The sequence below is a fragment of the Triturus cristatus genome, chromosome 11, assembly GCF_964204655.1.
Source record: "Triturus cristatus chromosome 11, aTriCri1.1, whole genome shotgun sequence".
In the NCBI taxonomy this organism is placed as follows: Eukaryota; Metazoa; Chordata; class Amphibia; order Caudata; family Salamandridae; genus Triturus; species Triturus cristatus.
The window spans coordinates 880,135,122-880,154,000 of NC_140594.1; the positions used below are offsets into that span (position 1 = coordinate 880,135,122).

At 44.0% G+C, this 18,879-nt stretch overlaps 1 protein-coding gene across 1 annotated transcript in view; it reads left to right on the forward strand.

Annotated features, from left to right (window-relative positions):
• VEPH1 (ventricular zone expressed PH domain containing 1) overlaps positions 1 to 18,879 on the forward strand; it is a 1,846,458-nt gene that overhangs the window by 88,968 nt on the left and 1,738,611 nt on the right. The window lies entirely within an intron of this gene.

Below are 18,879 nucleotides of genomic sequence, written 5' to 3' on the forward strand. Positions count from 1 at the left end.
TTCCTCCATACCACTCCTGCCCAGGGTTCTGAAGAAGATCAGGAGCGACCGAGCTCAAGTCATTCTTGTGGCTCCGGACTGGGCAAGGAGAGTCTGGTATCCAGAGCTTCTGAGCATGAGTATCGATCCTCTGATTAGGCTGCCCCTTCGGGAGAATCTTCTGCCGCAGCAACAGGGGAGGGTTCTCCACCCGAACCTGGCAACACTGCACCTCCATGCGTGGAGATTGAGCGCCGACAGTTGATAGCTTTTGACCTTCCTCCTGAAGTCTGTGAGGTTATTCTGGCGACCAGGCGGCCCTCCACTAAAACGGTACATGCCTGCCGTTGGCAGAAATTTGTATTATACTGTTCTAACTCTTGCCCAGCAGGCCTCTGCTTTGGGAACTCTCAAGGGTTACCTCTCTGCTCTGTCTGCTTCTTTGAGGCTGCAAGATCAGCCTTCTCTCTTTAAATCTCCAATTGCACATAGGTTTTTAAAAGGGCCGACTCACTTGTTTCCACCTACGCCCTTTGTTATGCCACAATGGGACCTTAATTTGGTTCTCACTTATCTGATGTGTGCTCCGTTTGAGCCTTTGCACAATTGTTCCCTCTGGCTGTTGACTATCAAAACAGCCTTCTTAGTGGCGATTACATCGGCCCGGAGGGTAAGTGAATTGCAGGCGTTATCTAGCTCGCCTCCTTATCTTATGTCCTTTCTGGACTAGGTGGTGCTTCGCACCAGGGCTTCATTTTTACCCAAGGTTGTGACCCCATTCCATCTGGGTCAGTCCATCACTTTGCCCACCTTCTTTGCTCCCCCACATCCCTCTAAGGAAGATGAGCGTCTCCACTGATTGGACCCAAAAAGAGCGTTGTCGTTCTACCTTGACCGCACAAAAGAGTTCCAGGTGGATGACCAACTCTTTGTGGAGTATGTGGGAGCAAAGAAGGGAAGGGCAGTACAGAAAAGGACCATTTCTCGATGGGTCGTTCTCTGCATCAAAATATGTTACACCTTCGCGAAGAAGGGGAAAGGCTGCGACTACGGCCTTGGATCAGAATATCCCAGTCCAAGACATCTGTCAGGCCGCGATGTGGCCATTATTGCACATGTTCACAAAACATTATTGCCTTGATGGCCAAGTGCGCAGGGATGGGCACTTTGCCCCTTCAGTCCTGCAAGATTCTTAGTCTAGGTTTTGAGTCCGCAACCCACCGCCAGAATGGTATGGCTCGGGTATCTGAATCACAGGTAAGGCATCTGCAGCTAGAAGTCTCTATCAGTGTTACTTACCTTCGGTAACGCATTATCTGGTAGAGACTCTATCTACCTGCAGATTCCTTACAACCCCACCCATGCCTCCCCGCTTTGCGGACTGATGTGGTAGGACTAGGGTTGATTTTCCCCTTTTCAGGGCCTTAGGTTTGCACACGACTATGTCAGTTACTTCGTGGCTCTGCGCTTCTGGTGGAAAAGTACTGACATCCGCACACCTGGGTGGCTCCTATATCATCATAGCCAATGCTACTGACACTACTGATGCCGACGACATCACTTGGAGCCGAATGGAGCTGCCCGACATCGCGGGCAAGGGGTATTGCTCAGCAAACGTTTCCGGATCCAGCTTGCCGCCTAGGAAATTCAAAGGTGAGGAATCTACAGCTAGATAGAGTCTATTCCGGATAATGCGTTACCGAAGGCAAGTGACTTGTTTGCCACTGCTAATCAGTGCTAAAGTGCATGTGCTTCTCCCCTAAAACAAGATGACACTGGTGTATAACTGATTGGCATATTTCTTGTACTGGTAAGTCCTTTGTAAAGTGGTATACCATATACTCAGGGCCAGTACTTCAAATGCTACTAGTGGGCTGCAGCACTGATTATGCCCCCCATAGAAGTAGCCTTTCAAACCTGTCATGCCTGCTACTTCAGTGCCTTTGTGTGCAATACACTGCCACCTCGACTTGGTGTCTAAAACTACTTGCCAAGCCTTAAAGTCCTGTTTTATTACATATAAATGACCTCTATCTGGGCCAACCAAAGTATTTAATCAAGCGCCCGCAGATGGTGCAAAATGTGGCTGCAAGGCTGGTAAGGCGAGTACCATTTCGTGAACATGTCTCTCCACATCTAAAAGCACTTCACTGGCTCCCAGTAGCCAAGAGAATTGAATTTAAGGCCCTGACACTGGCATTCTGAGCCAGGCATGGAAAATGCCCTTACTATCTAAAACAAAGATTACGTGGATATAAGCAGTCTAGACCCTTGATGTCCAATTCACAATTTTTACTGTGTATTCCCCGTTTCAAGAAGTCGCATATGGGGGGCAGTTCTTTTACGCTTGGAGCAGCAAAACTGTGGAATTCTCTGCCCAGTAATTTCCGCACCATAGAAACTGAGACCCTTTTCAGGAAAATGGTTAAAACCTGGCTCTTTGCGGCGGACTAGGGTCCGGAGACCTGTTTTTTTGTCCATCTTCTGCTGCACTACTGGCCTCTTCAGAGCCGGGACACCTCTGTTTGAGGTAGCGGTCGCGCTTTACAAGTGTCCGTAGTATTATTATTATATAAGTAACCCATAAGGTAGGCCTTAAGTATCCCTATGGGCAGGATGCTATGTAAGTAAAAGGTTGGACATGACCCTTCTGTTTTGCATGTCCTGGTAGAGACAAAAAGTCTATTTCGTTTTACACTACTGTGAGGCCTGCCCCTCTCCTAGGTCAGCATTGGGAATTCCTGATCAGAGAGGAGGAGGATTTTCATTTTTGATATGTTTGGAATGGTAATGATAAGTCTTCCTTACTGGTGAAGTTGGATTTAACATTACAGTTTTAGAAATGCCACTTTTAGAAAGTAGACATTCCTCTATACCTACTGTTATTTGTGCCTGTCAACCTGTCTCCAATACATGTCTGGACTGGGTGACAGCTACACTTTGTGCAGTCCCTCTAGACAGCTACAAACACAGGAAGGACTGGGTGTGACAGTAGACTTGTCTGCATTAATCTGCATTCAGATAGCATTCCTGGGCAGGAAGGGGGAGAGGTGGCTCACACTTACATCTCAATAGGCTGTATCCTGTCCTCACACAAAGCACTGATTTCCCTCCATGGCAGACAGGACTGGGTTGAAAGAGATCCTTGAGCACTTTAGAGAGTTCTTTTGCAGTCACCCCTACATCAAAAGCCCTTTTGGGTATAAGTACTGTGTCTCTGACCCCTAAAATCAGACACTTCTGGATCTTGAACTGAACCTCTGTCAGAAGGACTGCTGAGCTGTTTAAAGGACAAAACTGGACTGCTTTTCTTGAAGGACTGTTGTTCTACTTGCTGCCTTTCTGCCTGCTGCTTTCTGACTCTGCTGGAAGGAGAGCTGGACTCTGCCATCCCTTCAAGTGATCTCCAAGGGTTGCTGGCTTGCCTCCTGTTTTCTGAAGTCTCAGGGACACAAAAGGCTTCCTACAATTCTGCTGGTGCTGCTGGACTCTGCCTTCTGTGAGTCCTACCCTTGCCTGAGGGCCCCCCCTACAAGCTCTGGGCCTCAGAAGTGGGTTCTGCAGCTTCTTTCATCACCCACGGCCCCTGGGCCTCTAAAATCAAGCTTTTGGGCTCCTTGCAAACACAAAATGGCTCATTTACACTGGGACTGCACCGCTTCTTTGAAGGATCAGTGTGAGCAGCCATAGCATCATTTCCTCTCACACCAAGCACAGCCGCCGAAGACAGCGAGGACCTGTCTGCCGTCCGCAATACCTGAATGACTCTTCACACTTGCAGGATCATCGCTAGTGACGTTCTACTTGCTCCCGGCGACAGTCTACCCCGGGAACGGGGCACTTCGCTCAGCTTGAGAAGGTCAAATTTCAGCGGGACCTGTTTAGAATTGTATTTGACCCGCACTACATCACAGTTGGCCTGAACTTTGGGTTTGCCACGGTCTAGCGCTACCTAAAGTAACCTTTTAGTGCTATTGACCTCTAAGCACTGTTTTAGTTTATTCTTTGAAAATTCATAACTCTGGTTTTACCTATTGGATGCTTGTCATCTTGGTCTTGTTTTATTCATTATAATATGATCCATATTTTCAACCCTATCTGGAGTATTTTTGAGGTGTATTCATTGTGGTACATTGTGTGTGTGTTACACAAATACTTTACACACTGCCTTTGTAGACAAGCTTGACTGCTCTGTGCCAAGCTACTGGAGAATGAGCACAGGTTATCTTATTGTGTATCTAGCATATCCTGACTAGAGTAGTGGTTCCTGTCTGGCTTGAGTGCATACCTCAGCCAACCAGGAATTACATTTCTAACATGTATGTTTTATAAGACAAAAATCAAAAAATGAAAATCAATGTGTAAATGTAGCTCAAGGTATCCATTATAGAGCAGCTCCCACTTGATTGCAGTATCCACTCAAGGCATAGAAGTAGCTGCATACGGTTGCTGGGTGAAACATTCTGGTAAGCATTCAAAAATGGTGGCTTTAGCCGTTTTCCATAATCTAGAAAGTAGTTTCTTTCTTGTGGGAATTTTTATAGGTGACAGATGTTTGACTGCAAAGGATAGCTCGTTTTATTTATCACAGCTTGTAGACACATGTGCAAGATGACATTTCTGTGAAACATTCTGAAAGTATCAGATTCTGCATTGTTTTAATCGGGGCAATCTTTTTGCCTAAGCTATACTGCAGAATTTGATTGCCAATTCACAAGGTTTTTTCAGAATTACACATCGAAAAGTAAAAATGTGCGTAAGGGGGAACAAATTGTGGTACACACTTGGGGCCTGATTAAGAGTTTGGTAGATGGCCAATCCCTGACAAAAGTGATATATCCTGTCTGCCTTATTTATAGGATATAATTAAGGCTCCCGTTTCTACTGATTTTTACAGATAAATACAGACAGAAAAACATTTATTTTCCTGTCTGTATTTATTTTTAAATGTGGATAAAAACTGAAATTGGGTTGTTTTTGAGAGATTCTAAATGCTGTCAATCATGACTGCCAGGCTAACGGCTGTGCGGATTGACGGGCTATAGGGATTTTAGTAAAGATCCCTAAACAACAGTGAACATTAACTGGTTAAATAAATCCAGAAACATACACATTCCAGCTTCATTTTTTCATAAAACCTAAAATAAATATGGATAAATACAGGTAAAACTAGTGAAAAATAAATATGGATACATACAGACGGAAATGAAAAAAATATAAATACCATAAAACCAGGAGCCTTAGATATAATGCACTTGTAATAAGGTGGATGAGATATCTGCAACATTTGTAATGGAGAACTTTGTCCGCAAAACTCTATATCAGGCCCTTAATATAGACATGCAGCTGAGTCCTAGGTATGCATAGTGTATGCAGCTCATGCATGTGCATTGTTCTGAACTTAGTTTAAACTAGAGACTGTGGTACCAGAATATCATTCTTGACACTTTAAAGTGGGAGGGGGGACCAGAAGCTATTAGAAAAAGAATAGGTCCAGTACCCGTGCTCCCAAAGAACAACGTTATAAACACTACGGGGTAGCTGTTCCTAAGGTTGCAAAAGAGTAACAACCAAATTGTGGTTGAGAGAGAGAAAAATATGAGAGTGGTCAATCTCAATGAGGTTGGGTTATAAAGAGTGACAGGGGGAGTCCCTCCTTTTGGACATGGTGCCTTCACACACCCTTGCGAGTGTCAAGCTTCATCATCGGGCATTGATCCTCGTGGGGGTGGCGCTGCTGTCTCCCACGGGCCCTGTGAGAGGGCTCTTTATCGGAGATCTTTCAAGGAGATGCCGAAGTTGTGCATGTGTGTGTGTGGGCCTAGGGGTGTAAGTGCGTGAGTGAATTAAAATTACCAGTCGGTACCTGGAACCAATATTTATTCGGGGGTCCGAATGGTAAGGTTAAAATAAATGTGGATGCTGGAGCTCCTCTCAGGAAAAAATATAGAGGGCGGATGAGTATCTTCCCACTGCTCTCAGAATCCGTGCAAGTGTGTATTAAAAAATACAACAAAGTGGTCAACATGTTTCGCGCTTCTCATACGTCCATAAGGGATCCGTGGGCGCTTCGTCAGGACCGAGACAAAAAAGTGATATTAAGGATAAAGAAACAGGGATCAGGGAAAGAAGGGCCCTGTATATTTGTAATACCTAAACTTTCGGTGTATATGCGTCCTTGCGCTGAGAGGAACTACTAGTGCGAGTTCCTACCCCCAACCTGGTAATACAAAATAGCGAAAGACATACAAACATAAACATTAAACTGCACAACATAGGTTGACAAGTAGAATATTGTTGTGATGACTTGAAACGAAATAGCATGCAGAGGTGAGCGCATGCTGGTGTGGTACGCCAGAGGTGACATATTTACAAAGGCACATTAAACAATACAAGGGTACCGCTTCCTACTGTGCAGAAGAAAAGACACATGGGCAGTGTCTATGCATGAAGTCTATACTGTACCCAGTGCATGGTGCGAGAAGCACAAACTTGGCTTGGGCGTGATCAACCCGTGGTGGGTTTTTTATGTGTGTCTCTGGGTGATGTTCAGCGTTATAATGATTATTACTCCATTAATATGCCCAAATTGGTGGGGGCATCTCAGCGATCTCTAAGGTGCAAGGCCCATAGGTGTACTTGAAGTAGCTGCTGTCCTAGTTGTGAGAATAACAGATGCGGACGGTTGGCATGATCTCACACATACAGCATGCACACCACAAACCTAAGGTTCGGCACATATTCACACATCAGGCCTCCTACCCCTTATTTAGGAATTCAGGCTCGTCGGCGCTCATTGGGGATGAGACAGAGTTTCTGTCAGATAGTGAAGACAAGAAAATAGCATAAACATAGAATCGAGTGCCACCCTCGTACTCAAGGGCTAAATTACCTTCTTTCCAGAATGTCGAAAAGAGAGAGAGAGTGGATCAGCACTTACAGTCGCTCGCCTCCTCCAGGTCACTGACCTACCTGTCCGTAGCGGTGCACCGGGATTGAAGGGGGAGAGACATGACTGCACAGTTATATCCCCGGATTGTCAAACCAGCATGGATGACGTGGGTGGGTCAAACGTGTGTGAGAACACGCGACATGGTGGGTGGGTGTAACCTCCCCTCATCTGCTCATGGGTGTGCACCTATTATCGGCGGCAATCTTAGAATGGAGTCCCAATGCTGCAATCATGATGATAGCGATGTTTCAAGTTTGTCACAAAGGCTTGTTCTTCTAATAACTAAAAATTAATATGAATTAAGGAGTGTACCAAGGGTGGCGCGGCATGGTGGGTGGGTCTAGGCATGTCCTATTCTCATAGTCGTATACACCACTAGCGGTGGCCATCTTGGAACGGTGTCCCCATCCATATTTCCTCATGTTAGTAATGAGTTATAGCTATTCGGAAGGCAATACTGTGTAAATCAATATCTGTGGTATCAGTGAAAACGTATACTGATAGCGCAGGGTCATATTTTGATAGTGGTCACATAATGATTGTGTCAAAGGCATAATAGGAGCCCAGGTATAATGATTAAATATCCTTTCTAAAAATGACAGTTTGCCAAGAGGGACACCTTCATGCCACAACTGAGTCAGTTAGACACTCGGAGGTGGGAAAGTAGTTTGTTCTCATGTTGTATTCCCTCTGTTTGTCCTCTTAGGGCACTAAGTGATAATGATGCTGCAAGTGTGTGATAACTATTTGGAAGTTGTGTCTATTCATACATGGGTATGTTCACTGTGATAGAGAGGGAGCTCCGCCCAAGGTATCTCATCATTAAGTCCCTCTGTGTCACTCCTCAATTTGTGGACACATCGCTTTTCCTGCCTGAATAGGTTTCTGTTGGTCCAGTTGGGGTTGGATTCAATGATAGTCCACCTAATACTGTCTGGGGTGTGATTATTGTCCAAAAAGTGGCTGAGTAACTTGGTGTTAGTTCTTTTGCGTCGTATGGTACTCTTGTGCTCACCAATCCTTATATTGACTTGTCTTGTGGTTATGCCTGTGTATCTCTTGCCACAAGGGCACAGGATGGTGTAGATACAGTTTTTGGTGTTACAATTTGTTTGTTTTGTTTGTTGCCAGGGTCTGGCTAGTCCGAGGTCAATTTGTTTGGAAGCTGTTGTGTGAGTACATACAGAGCAGGAGCCACATGGGAAATGTCCCACCACGGGTGGTGGGGCCCAGAGAGTTGATTGTCTCATAAGGGGTGTCTTATGATGAGTGTGGACTAGTGGTCACTCAAATTCTGGGTGCGTTTAAATGCAAATAGTGGTGGGGGACCTGGTGTGAATGTGCCTGTACATAGAATACCCCAATGTTTCTTAATCACTTTCTGGATCCTGTTGGAACTGGGCATAAATGTAGTGACACATGTAATGGCTTCGGATTTGGGTCTGTCCCTTACTTCTGGAAGGGCAGCTCTAGGATTATTTCTAGCTCTTTTATGTGCCCACACACTTGCAGCATCATTATCACTTAGTGCCCTAAGAGGACAAACAGAGGGAACACAACATGAGAATAAACTACTTCCCCACCTCCGAGCATCTAACTGACTCAGTCGTGGCATGAAGGTGTCCCTCTTGGTAACTGTCATTTTTAGAAAGGATATTTAATCAATATACCTGGGCTCCTAGTATGCGTTTGACACAATCATTATGTGACCACTATCAAAATATGACCCTAAGCTATCACTATACGTTTTCACTAAAACCACGGATATTGATTTACACAGTGTGCCTTCCGAATAGCTATAACTCTCTACTAACATGAGGAACTATGGATGGGGACACCGTTCCAAGATGGCCGCTGCTAGTGGTGTATACCGACTATGAGAATAGGGCATACCTAGACCCACCCACCACGCCGCGCCGCGCCGCCCTTGGTACCCCCTTTAATCCATATACATTTTTAGTTATTAGCAGAGAAAGCCTTCGTGACAAACTTGAAACATCGCTATCATCATGATCCCAGCATTGGGACTCCGTTCTAAGATGGCCACCGATAATAGGTACAAACCCATGAGTAGAGTAGGGGAGGGTACACCCACCCACCACATTGTGCGTTCTTGCGCACGTTTGACCCACCCACGTCATCCACACTGGTTTGACAATCCAGGGATATAACTGTGCAGTCATGTCTCTCCCCCTTCAATCCCGGCGCACTGCTATGGACGTGTAGGTCAGTGACCTGGAGGAGGCGAGCGACTGTAAGTGCTGATCCACTCTCTCTCTCTTTTTGACATTCTGGAAAGAAGGTAACGTAACCCTCGATTACGAGGGTGACACTCGATTCTATATTTATGCTATTTTCTTGTCTTCACTATCTGACAGAAACTCTGTCTCATCCCGAGTGAGCGCCGACGAGGCCCGATTTCCTAAATGAGGGGTAGGAGACCTGATGTGTTAATATGTGCTGAATCTAGGACAGCAGCCACTTCAAGTACACCTACGGGCCTTGCACCTTAGAGCTCGCCAAGAGACCCCCACCAATTTGGGCTTATTAATGGAGTACTAATCGATATAACGCTGAACACCATCCAGAGACACGCATACAAAACCCACCCCAGGTTGATCACGCCCAAGCCAAGTTTGTGTTTCTCGCACCATGCACTGGGTACAGTATAGCCTTCATGCATAGATACTGCCCACGTGTCTTTTTCTTTGCACAGTAGGAAGCGGTACCCTTGTATATTTTAATGTGCCTTTCTAAATATGTCACCTCTGGCGTACCACACCAGCATGCGCTCACCTCTGCATGCTATTTTGTTTCAACTCATTACAACAATATTCTAATTGTCAACCTATGTTGTGCATTTTAATGTTTATGTTTATATGTCTTTCTCCATTATGTATTACCAGGTTGGGGGTAGGAGCTCGCACTAGAATTTCCTCTCAGCGCAAGAATGCATATACACCTAAAGTTTAAGTATTACAGGTAATCAGGGCCCTTCTTTCCCTGATCCCTGTTTCTTTATCCTTCATATCACTTTTTTCTCCGTCCTGACGAAGCGCCCACAGATCCCTTATGGATGTATGAGAAGCACGAAACATGTTTGAATACACACTTGCACGGATTCTGAGAGCAGCGGGAAGATACTCATCTGCTCTCTATATTTGTTCCTGAGAGGAGCTCCAGCATCCACATTTATTTTAACCTTACCATTCGGACCCCCGAATAAATATTCGTTCCAGGTACTGACTGGTCATTTTAATTCACTCACGCACTTACCCCCCTAGGCCCACACACCCACATGCACAACTGCGGCGTCTCCTTAAAAGATCTCCCATAAGGAGGCCTCTCGCGGGGCCCGTGGGGGACAGCAGTGCCACCCCCACGAGGAGCAACGCCCGATGTTGAAGCATGACACTCGCAAGGGTGTGTGAGGGCACTATATCCAAAAGGAGGGATTCCTCCGTCACTCTTTATAACCCAACTTAATTGAGATTGACGACTCTCATATTTTTCTCTCTCTCAACCACAATTTGGTTGTTACTCTTTTGCGACCTTAGGAACAGCTACCCCCTAGTGTTTATAACCAGCATATCTTTGTCAGATATCATCTCATAGCAATATTATGTCTTAAATATATTTTGTATAATGTAATTAGGAGACAATATTTATGTCAGATGATATTTCTGTATCCAAAATTTTGATTTGCAGTCAGCTAGAGGACTTTCTTCAGTGAGTGTTCTTGCAGAGTGTCCAATAAGTGAAAAGGAGATCAAATTTAGGAGAAATTAGCACTGACACAGTGTTAGCTGGGTCTGTGATCAGATGTAAGGAATTTCACTTGCATTGCCCCGTGGAATCTGAAGCAACTAAGAGTTCTTACTGCATACTGAGTAAGGGTAGAGCCACAAAGAATGGCCTAGGTGTCTTTCTTAACTTGCGGAAATGTATGATTGCAATTCAGTTTAGGCTTGCTTGGGGAGGGCTCATCCACAATATTTATGTCCCACTGAATAAGAATGCAAACAAGAATTGCATTTTAAGGGGAATATGAACAGATAAAAGGAAGAACATAAATCAACTACAGTGAAACAGGTTGCTCTTGGTGGAACACAAGAAAGTGTGGTAGCAGAACTTATAACAAGAGGAAAATGGGGTAAATACCTCAGAATTAATAGTTCTGTGCTCCTGTACAATGTGGTAGGTCTCATTACTAGGCTTCTAAATCATCAGACTAGGGGTGTTTCAAATGCTAATATTTGAAACTAACACACATTAATCTAATAAAGCAGTGAGAAAGGAATTTATTCCATCTACATTTTCAGGTTGAAGGAGGCATTATGGTATGCGTAGAAGCGTCTTCATTATTTTGTAACAAATTTTGACAGGGTCACTAGTTAAAATACATCCTACACTATTTTTTTTAATTATTTGTGAAGGACTCCAAACCCCAGGAACCATCGCGCCAGGAGGCGCCAGCCCCCTCGGCCATGAGGAGGAGCCCCTTTAACGCTTTATCATACTTCTGACTCTCCTGCTGCGTGGGACTTGTGACACTGTTTGTGGGGAACTCCAGCCCCCAGGAACCACTGTACCAGGAGGCGCAAGCACATGCAGCCAGGAGGAGTAGCCCCCTTCATGCTATATAGTGCTTCTGACTTTCCTGCAGCATGGACGTGCCCAGCAAAGCCCATCTTTGCCTGTCATTGGCTGGAGGAGGCTGGGCTGGTCCACCCCTCTTGGTTTGAGGCTTGTGTGTGACTAACGGTTATGCTGCAGAATGCCAGACCGAGACTAATAGCATATGGCACCTCCATTGCTGAACCTACTGGCTGGGGTAGGGTCCCTGTCCCCTAGCCCATCTGCGACTTGGGAAGGTCATTTAACTGTACTGTCATATCTAGCTGTTCAAGGTACTGTTAGCTTTATACCTTCCTTTGCAAAATTGGCTCATCTTCTACTAGGCGTCATTATTCTAGTCACTACGTTAATATAAACAGTGAGGTTCCTAAATCATTTGCAAGAAGGATTTTTAGTATTGCACTGGCTCCTCTTAAGTACTATCTGCAAGTCATCAAGGTCTGAACTACAGACAGGACTGGCTTATCCTCCAACGAAGCTACCTGCTCTCGGCATTATGACCCAATAATTTATTGACACTGTCCCTTCTAAAACTGCTGTGATCATTTGCCTTCAGTTTCTATCCTCTTTTTGTGGCATTTGTATATTCTATTATGCGGGGATACATTTTTTTCCACAAGTTGTGTGGGTGCAGTAGTTAGTTGGGGCAACGGGAGACTACTGTACCTATAAGGTACTATTTCAGTGCGGACTGGACTGTCATTTCATTAATTTTTTATCAACTGCCAGCTATGGGTAAGCGGAAAGCCGCTAAAATTGCTTCCACTGTTAACAAACCCAATTAGTGTGCTAGGATTGGGTGATAAGAGTTGGGATCTTTGCCGTTCTTCCCCTTTTTTAAAAAGCTGACTACATTTCCTTTTCAAAATGATGCTGGTATCGGGCCTCCCTCTAACATTTTATTGGCAACCAATAAAAAATATTCTAATAAAACTCCAGAGAATGCTTAAAAAAATTCCGCCGGTAGACTGTCCGGTCCACAGGCTTTTACCATTCGGGAGGTTCCTTACAACTTCCCCTAGTTCTTCTTTAGAAAAGGGACACATCATATTAACTTTTTCGGATCTGGAGAGTACCGGGATGTTCTGTTCCCGAAGAACATCTCCCGTGACACATTATTGATTGATTGTTTTTGACCATAGTGTGCTAGGAACCAAGATACTCTACCATCTTTAATCAAATCAATGATCTAATAGAGGGAGTTGAGACAACATTGAATCTGCCCACATCTACTTTGAACCGGGTTGGTGAGAAAAGTGTGAAATCTACTCTACCTGGTATTTTTGGGAGGAAGCCTTACAGGGTATGGAAAAGCAAGAGCAAGTGTGCAAGCTCAGCACATGTGCAGATTGCGGCCATAGATGGGGATTTTCCAAGTACTCCTTTGGTGTGTCACCCCCCTCCTCTTGAACCAGTAGCTGTTTGCTCCAACAGGCTTAACCCACTGATCGCAAATGTTGTGAGAGGATCACCACCGTCTGTTTCAAGGGATGAGGAGGTTAACATTACCATTTAGACACATGATGCAACAATCAACTTGTAGGACATTGTATTAGCTTTGTGCAATGATGTAGCTGGTCTAAATGAGGTTGTTAAATCCTTAGAATGTAAATTAAATACTGCTACACAAATGACAGCTCAGGCAATCAAACCGCAGGGTAATACAGCCAGTTTGTCTCCATCTTCGTCCCTTGCCCCTCTTATTTGTGAAGTCCATCAGCAGTGTAGAGCCAGGAAACCCTTGAACATCGGAAGCACATTGCCAGCTTGCCCAGTCTAGGTATCCCAAACCACTAGGCACCAGGATATTCTGCGGGGTTAGGTACTGGGCCGAATTATAGATGTGTCCCCAACCTTTCTGGTCCCTACAGTGCAGTGCATCCCAGCAGGACTATTGCTTCTGGATTCTATAGAACGCCTTTTAAAGTAGGGAATAAGGGCTGGCCCATTGGCTAGGGATATCTGTGGCCTTTCCTAAAATTAGAGACACATCCAAACCAGCCTCAGCGCAGCCTACTGCAGTTTTAAACTGATTAATGTCCCAAAACTTGGGAAAAAGTGTTTTGAGAGAAGGTAGTGTGTACACAACAAAGTTTTAGATTGATTAAGGAGCAAGTATCAATATAAGTTGATCATCATGCAAGATATCCTATTAATGTTGCAGTGGTTCCCAGGTAATTCCTAGATGGCCTAATGACAATTGACGTATGTGATTTCCGTACCACAGGAACTGGGATTCAACTTGCTTTTTGCAGCAGCAAGGAGCGTGTTGGATATCCAAGGCTGGGGAGGTTGATTTTAAGATGGAGCGGCCCCTTAGTGGTGTGGATTGGCTGCAATCTATAGCTGTCCATGGTACCTCTGTCTCTGCGCCCAACAAAAATGCCCCTGAAGATTTGACACCTCAGTTAGAAGAAGCAGCATATGTTGCTCCAGGGGGTGAGGCGCAATTGTCAGGACATTGTGCTGGAGCAACCCAGTGCTTTTGGACAGCTGCAGAGTCTCTTTCTGAATCTTGCCAGATTATGCAGCAATGTGGATGACCTGTTGTGGGTGAGTATATTGATTATTTCCATCTTTGCCTCTTCCAGGAGACTTGAGCATTAGAGCCACTTTATAGGTCAGTTTGTGTTACCTTTAGAGTGGATGTTCTCCCATCCACGTCTGGCTGCCCCTCTGGAGGTGTTCTGATAAGGGTCAAAATCTGTCTCAACTGGGTTATCGAGCAATTGAAAAATTAGTTGCTGGATGTGTTTGGATCTACTGTAAGGGCCAGCAATAGGTCCACTATTAATATTCACAACATCTTTTACTGCTGTGTGGCTTATAATATTGCTTTTCCTACACTAAGCACCCTAGATAATTATTTAAGTCTCTCTCCTACAAACCCAAGCACATTCTTGTGGGTGATTTTTACACCACCTCTGAGCCACTGGACTACATCAAGCTGTTGACCAAACTGGAAGATGAATCTCTGGTCATCCCGTTACGAAATGCTTCCCCCTAAAATCTTTTTCGGCTGTGTCTACACAATTGGCTGTGTTTACTATTGTGGGCATGCAATGGCAGAACAGATTCCAATCTGGGTAGGGCTTTTATGTTTTGTAGGGGCTCATTAAAGAGTAGAATTGATTACATTTTGTATGCCTTGACTTATGGTACTGGTTGGTGGACTTCCGTGTTACTGATAGGATAAAGAGTGACCACAGCCGATTGCAATTAACTCTTAAAAAAGGGATATTCGATCTCCCCAACCAGATCAGGCTATTTGGGGACTTAAATGTTGGAAATTTCAGGAGGGTTCTCAAGTGGCCAAAAAACATCTCTTGCCCTACGCGGCTTCCTTAAATGTACAACCTCTTTGATATAGACATTTCACGGTATCAGGATGCTGATCTAGATGCTATTCCATCTCTATTATTCATGATCATTTTTTGGGCTCCTTAAATCACCTTTTTGAGGTCCAGGTGGATACTGGCAACACAAAAAGAGTTGTAACTATTTGGCCCCTTGGTTTACTAACGGTTGTAAGCAGGCAAAAAGTTGCCTGTTAACAGCCATTAGATCACTAAGTCCTCTGCAAATTTGTGAGGGCAGACTTTTTATACAAGGAGGTGCTAGAGGCTAGAAAAAAGTGCTGGGACAAGCAAAACTGGCAGGATTTGCTAGAGAATTCCAAAAGGATGGATGTCTCTTCCTTTCAGCATATAATTGCCCATGGCAGTTTGGAAGCCCGTACCTCAAATGTCCACCATATTCAAAAGCAGCCATGGGTTCAACACTTCAACAACCTTTATTCAACACCCATTCAAGTCCAGTTGTCTTCAAGCACAGACCCGTGCTTTCTGGCTAACAGAGATTCAGCGATGTCTGGTCCTGTCATGTTCTCCCTAGAGGCAACTAAGGAAGCGATTTTGTCCCTAAAGCCCAGGAAAGGACGCAGATTAGATCTTATTCCAGGTAACTTGTACTACTCTGAGATTGAAATCTGTGCCCTGTATATCAACATTCTGTCCAATTCCATCATGTCAGGTGCTCCTCTCCCTGATTCATGGAGAGGAGCTGTGATTATACCAATCTCCAAAGAGGGTGCTAGATCTGACCCCAGTAATTACAGGCCTATTTGCCTTATTGCTATTTTACAGAAGGTGTTCTTTCGTCAGGTTTAGGGCAAACTTCAGGCATGGGGCACCAATAATGATGTCTTTTCCCCATTCCAGGGTGGGTTTAGATCCAAGAGGGGAACAGTGGATCCAATTAGATTCATGTTGATATTCTGGAAGTATATTAGATCCAGAAAAAACATCTATATGTAGCCTTCATTTATCTGAGAGCTGCTTTCGATCTGGTCGCTAGACCTAGTCTTTGAGATTCTCTGAGGTCAATGAGGGTTCCTTCTTTTCTGGTAGTTATTCTTGTGAGGCTGCATGAGAATAATTATGCCCAAGTACGGTGGGGCAAGAATGGAGCACTAATTGAGAGGAATAATGTCACAGGTGGGGTGCGGCAGGGATTTGTCCTCTTGCCAATGCTGATTGCATTCATGGTGCCCCCAAACTTGGTGATTTTCACATCTCCAGGCTATTGTTTGCCCATGACACACTGCTTATCTCAAGAATCCCTGTTGGAATTCAGAAATTGCTAAATAAATTCCACGATTTTTGTAATCCTAGGGGGCTGGAGATTAGTGACAAAAAATTCAATTCATGACTTTAAGACAACATAGATCATTTCGGGCCACAGTACTTGAGGAAGTCAACCATTTTGATTAACAAGGTATAATAATTAGCAGTTCCCTGTCGTGGTCTGCCCATATTGAGAAGTGCAAGGCCATTATACTGCATAAATCAGCTGCTATCAGAAGGACGCATAGAGCTACCAACCAGAGGGCATTATCTCCAGCAGTTGAGATATATAAGGCTGCTGTCCAGTCACTTGCATTATATGGGACCGAGTTTTGGGGCTTGGCGTCCTTAGACTCTCTAACAGAAAGAGAAAAGTATTTAATAAGATCTCTACTTTCTCCTTCCCAATCTACACCATTTGTCCCAGTGTATTTCGATTTGGCCTTAAAACGGATTGGCAACTTGGCAACCTTGAGACCCTTGGTCCATTGGGTTAGGCTGTGACTTTTCCTTGAGTACTTCACGTTAAAAAATTGCTTTCTTCTTGGGCTTGGAAGCCTCTTGTGCAGAAAATATTTTGGGGTATGGAAAATGAGAATATATGAAGAATTCAAATAGAGATAGCCTCACTGGGATGTTTTTGATCATTAAACCCTTACCACAATTTGAATTTTACCTTGATGAGGTTACCCTGCAGTGGGCTTAAATACTTTTGAATGAAATTTAGGGTTGGTACTCTGGCACTGAATAGTTATGCCTATGAATGGAATAAGATGCTTGCCAATGCAAACGATAGAAAACTGCGTTCTACAGGTTTGGATTGGGTGGAAACCATAGAACATGTTCTGTTTTGCTGTCCATTTTATTCTTGTGCCAGAGCAAAATTACTGAAACCTTATTGCTGTAATATGGGTTTCCAGCATTACTTACCTGCTCTTCGAATTTTGAGTTAGATACAAGCAGATTAGCTGTTTTCTGCCCAAGCAGAATTCTACTAGCGGTGGGAGTGGCCAGGAAATTATTTGGCCTCCCATTGTAGTAAAATTCTGTCTCAGCATATAACTGGTTTAGTTAGCGTTGGGAGACATAGCTATATTACGCATTTGCTAATTTTCTCCCATATATGCTCCTAGGTTCTGTGAGCTGCCCTAAATGAATTGATCGCATACTGTGCTGCATGCAGACTTCAGGAGGGCCAGCTAAACATTACTATTACATAATGAATCATGTGCACAAAGGACTGTTCAGCAGAAGGTTTAGTAACCTGATTTTAAAATGGGAAAATGGGTTGTGTAGAATTTGAATTTTATCCAACATGCAACTCAGGGTGGGCTTTTATGTGCACATTGTGTTGAGTCACAAGGGTTCATTTATTTAGTGCTGCTCATTACAGAGGAGAGCTATGTTGTTGTATTTTATGCATTTTTATATAGCTCATTGTCATAGTACAAGCGGCTTCAGTACTTCACGTTACTAACTGATAGGCAGCTAGTTTGTTTGGAGTTGGAAGTTATGGATACAACATAGCTCATGCCTCCCCTGCATGCATGTTTGTACGCATCTTGTTCTGTTACCAGCATCTCTCACCTCATTATGTTTCCCACGTTTGTTCTACTAGATATTGTTATGTACCACTCTCATGCACTTAAATTACACATATCATTGTTGTTTTCTTGGCCAACTGAAGGCTTATTAATCTGTTTTTATCATAGGATCTAGCACTTGCACTTTATTTAACCTAGTTGACCTGTGGAACTATATAGGGTATGTATGCGTATACTGTGTTGAGGCACAAGAGTTGTTTGCCAGGTATCTGAAGACACATGGGAGGGTCATGCTGTTGTATTTTTTTTTTTTATGAATTTGTGAGTTTTTATCTTGTATGCCAATAAGTTAATTGATGAGTGTATTGATGTAATTTTTATTTTACCTGCTGTTATGGTCTGTGATCGAATTAAAGTATCACAACTACTCATTGAATGTTGGGGCGAATGGGAAGAGGCAACCTGTTCTAAAACATCCTGTAGAGAATGGCCAATGTGTTAAGATCTAATGTATGTGCCAATGTGTTGAGTACCAAGAAGGGGTTACCTAGTAACTTCTGAGGTCCTGAGTGGACTGGGATCCATATGAGAGATCATTACAGAGGGAATTTTGCGAGGAACAGTACATATTTAACTAGTTGCCTAAGATTAGCATACTCATGTTTTATAAAGTGACCACTCACCACATTGTAGCATTGTTTGTGTTGTGTCCCAGATGTTTCAAGCAGTCTCCCCAAGAATGCAATCTCTACACACAGACATAATGGGTGGATAGAGAGTGACAGATCACCACAGAACTTGGTAGCCCATTACTGACCAGTTTCTGAGCCCCCAGATGGAAGAGGAAAAATAACAAATTAATCAGAAGAGATACAATCCAGAGAGTAGCGGTGGAGGAGCAAGACATCCAGAGTTCCTGGCTCATCCCAGAAGGGAAATTTCTGGAGAGAAGAGAGCCGTGAGATATTGCATTACCAATATGCCTAGACACCATGGAACATAATAGGGATATACAGGCTACCCATGGAAACAAATGAGATGTCACCCAGCTTCAGTTTGAACTTTTCTGGTCTAACTTGTGATTCACTTCCAGTGGATTTACAGATGTGTGTGTCCACTTGAGGTCCTCCGCATTTTACTG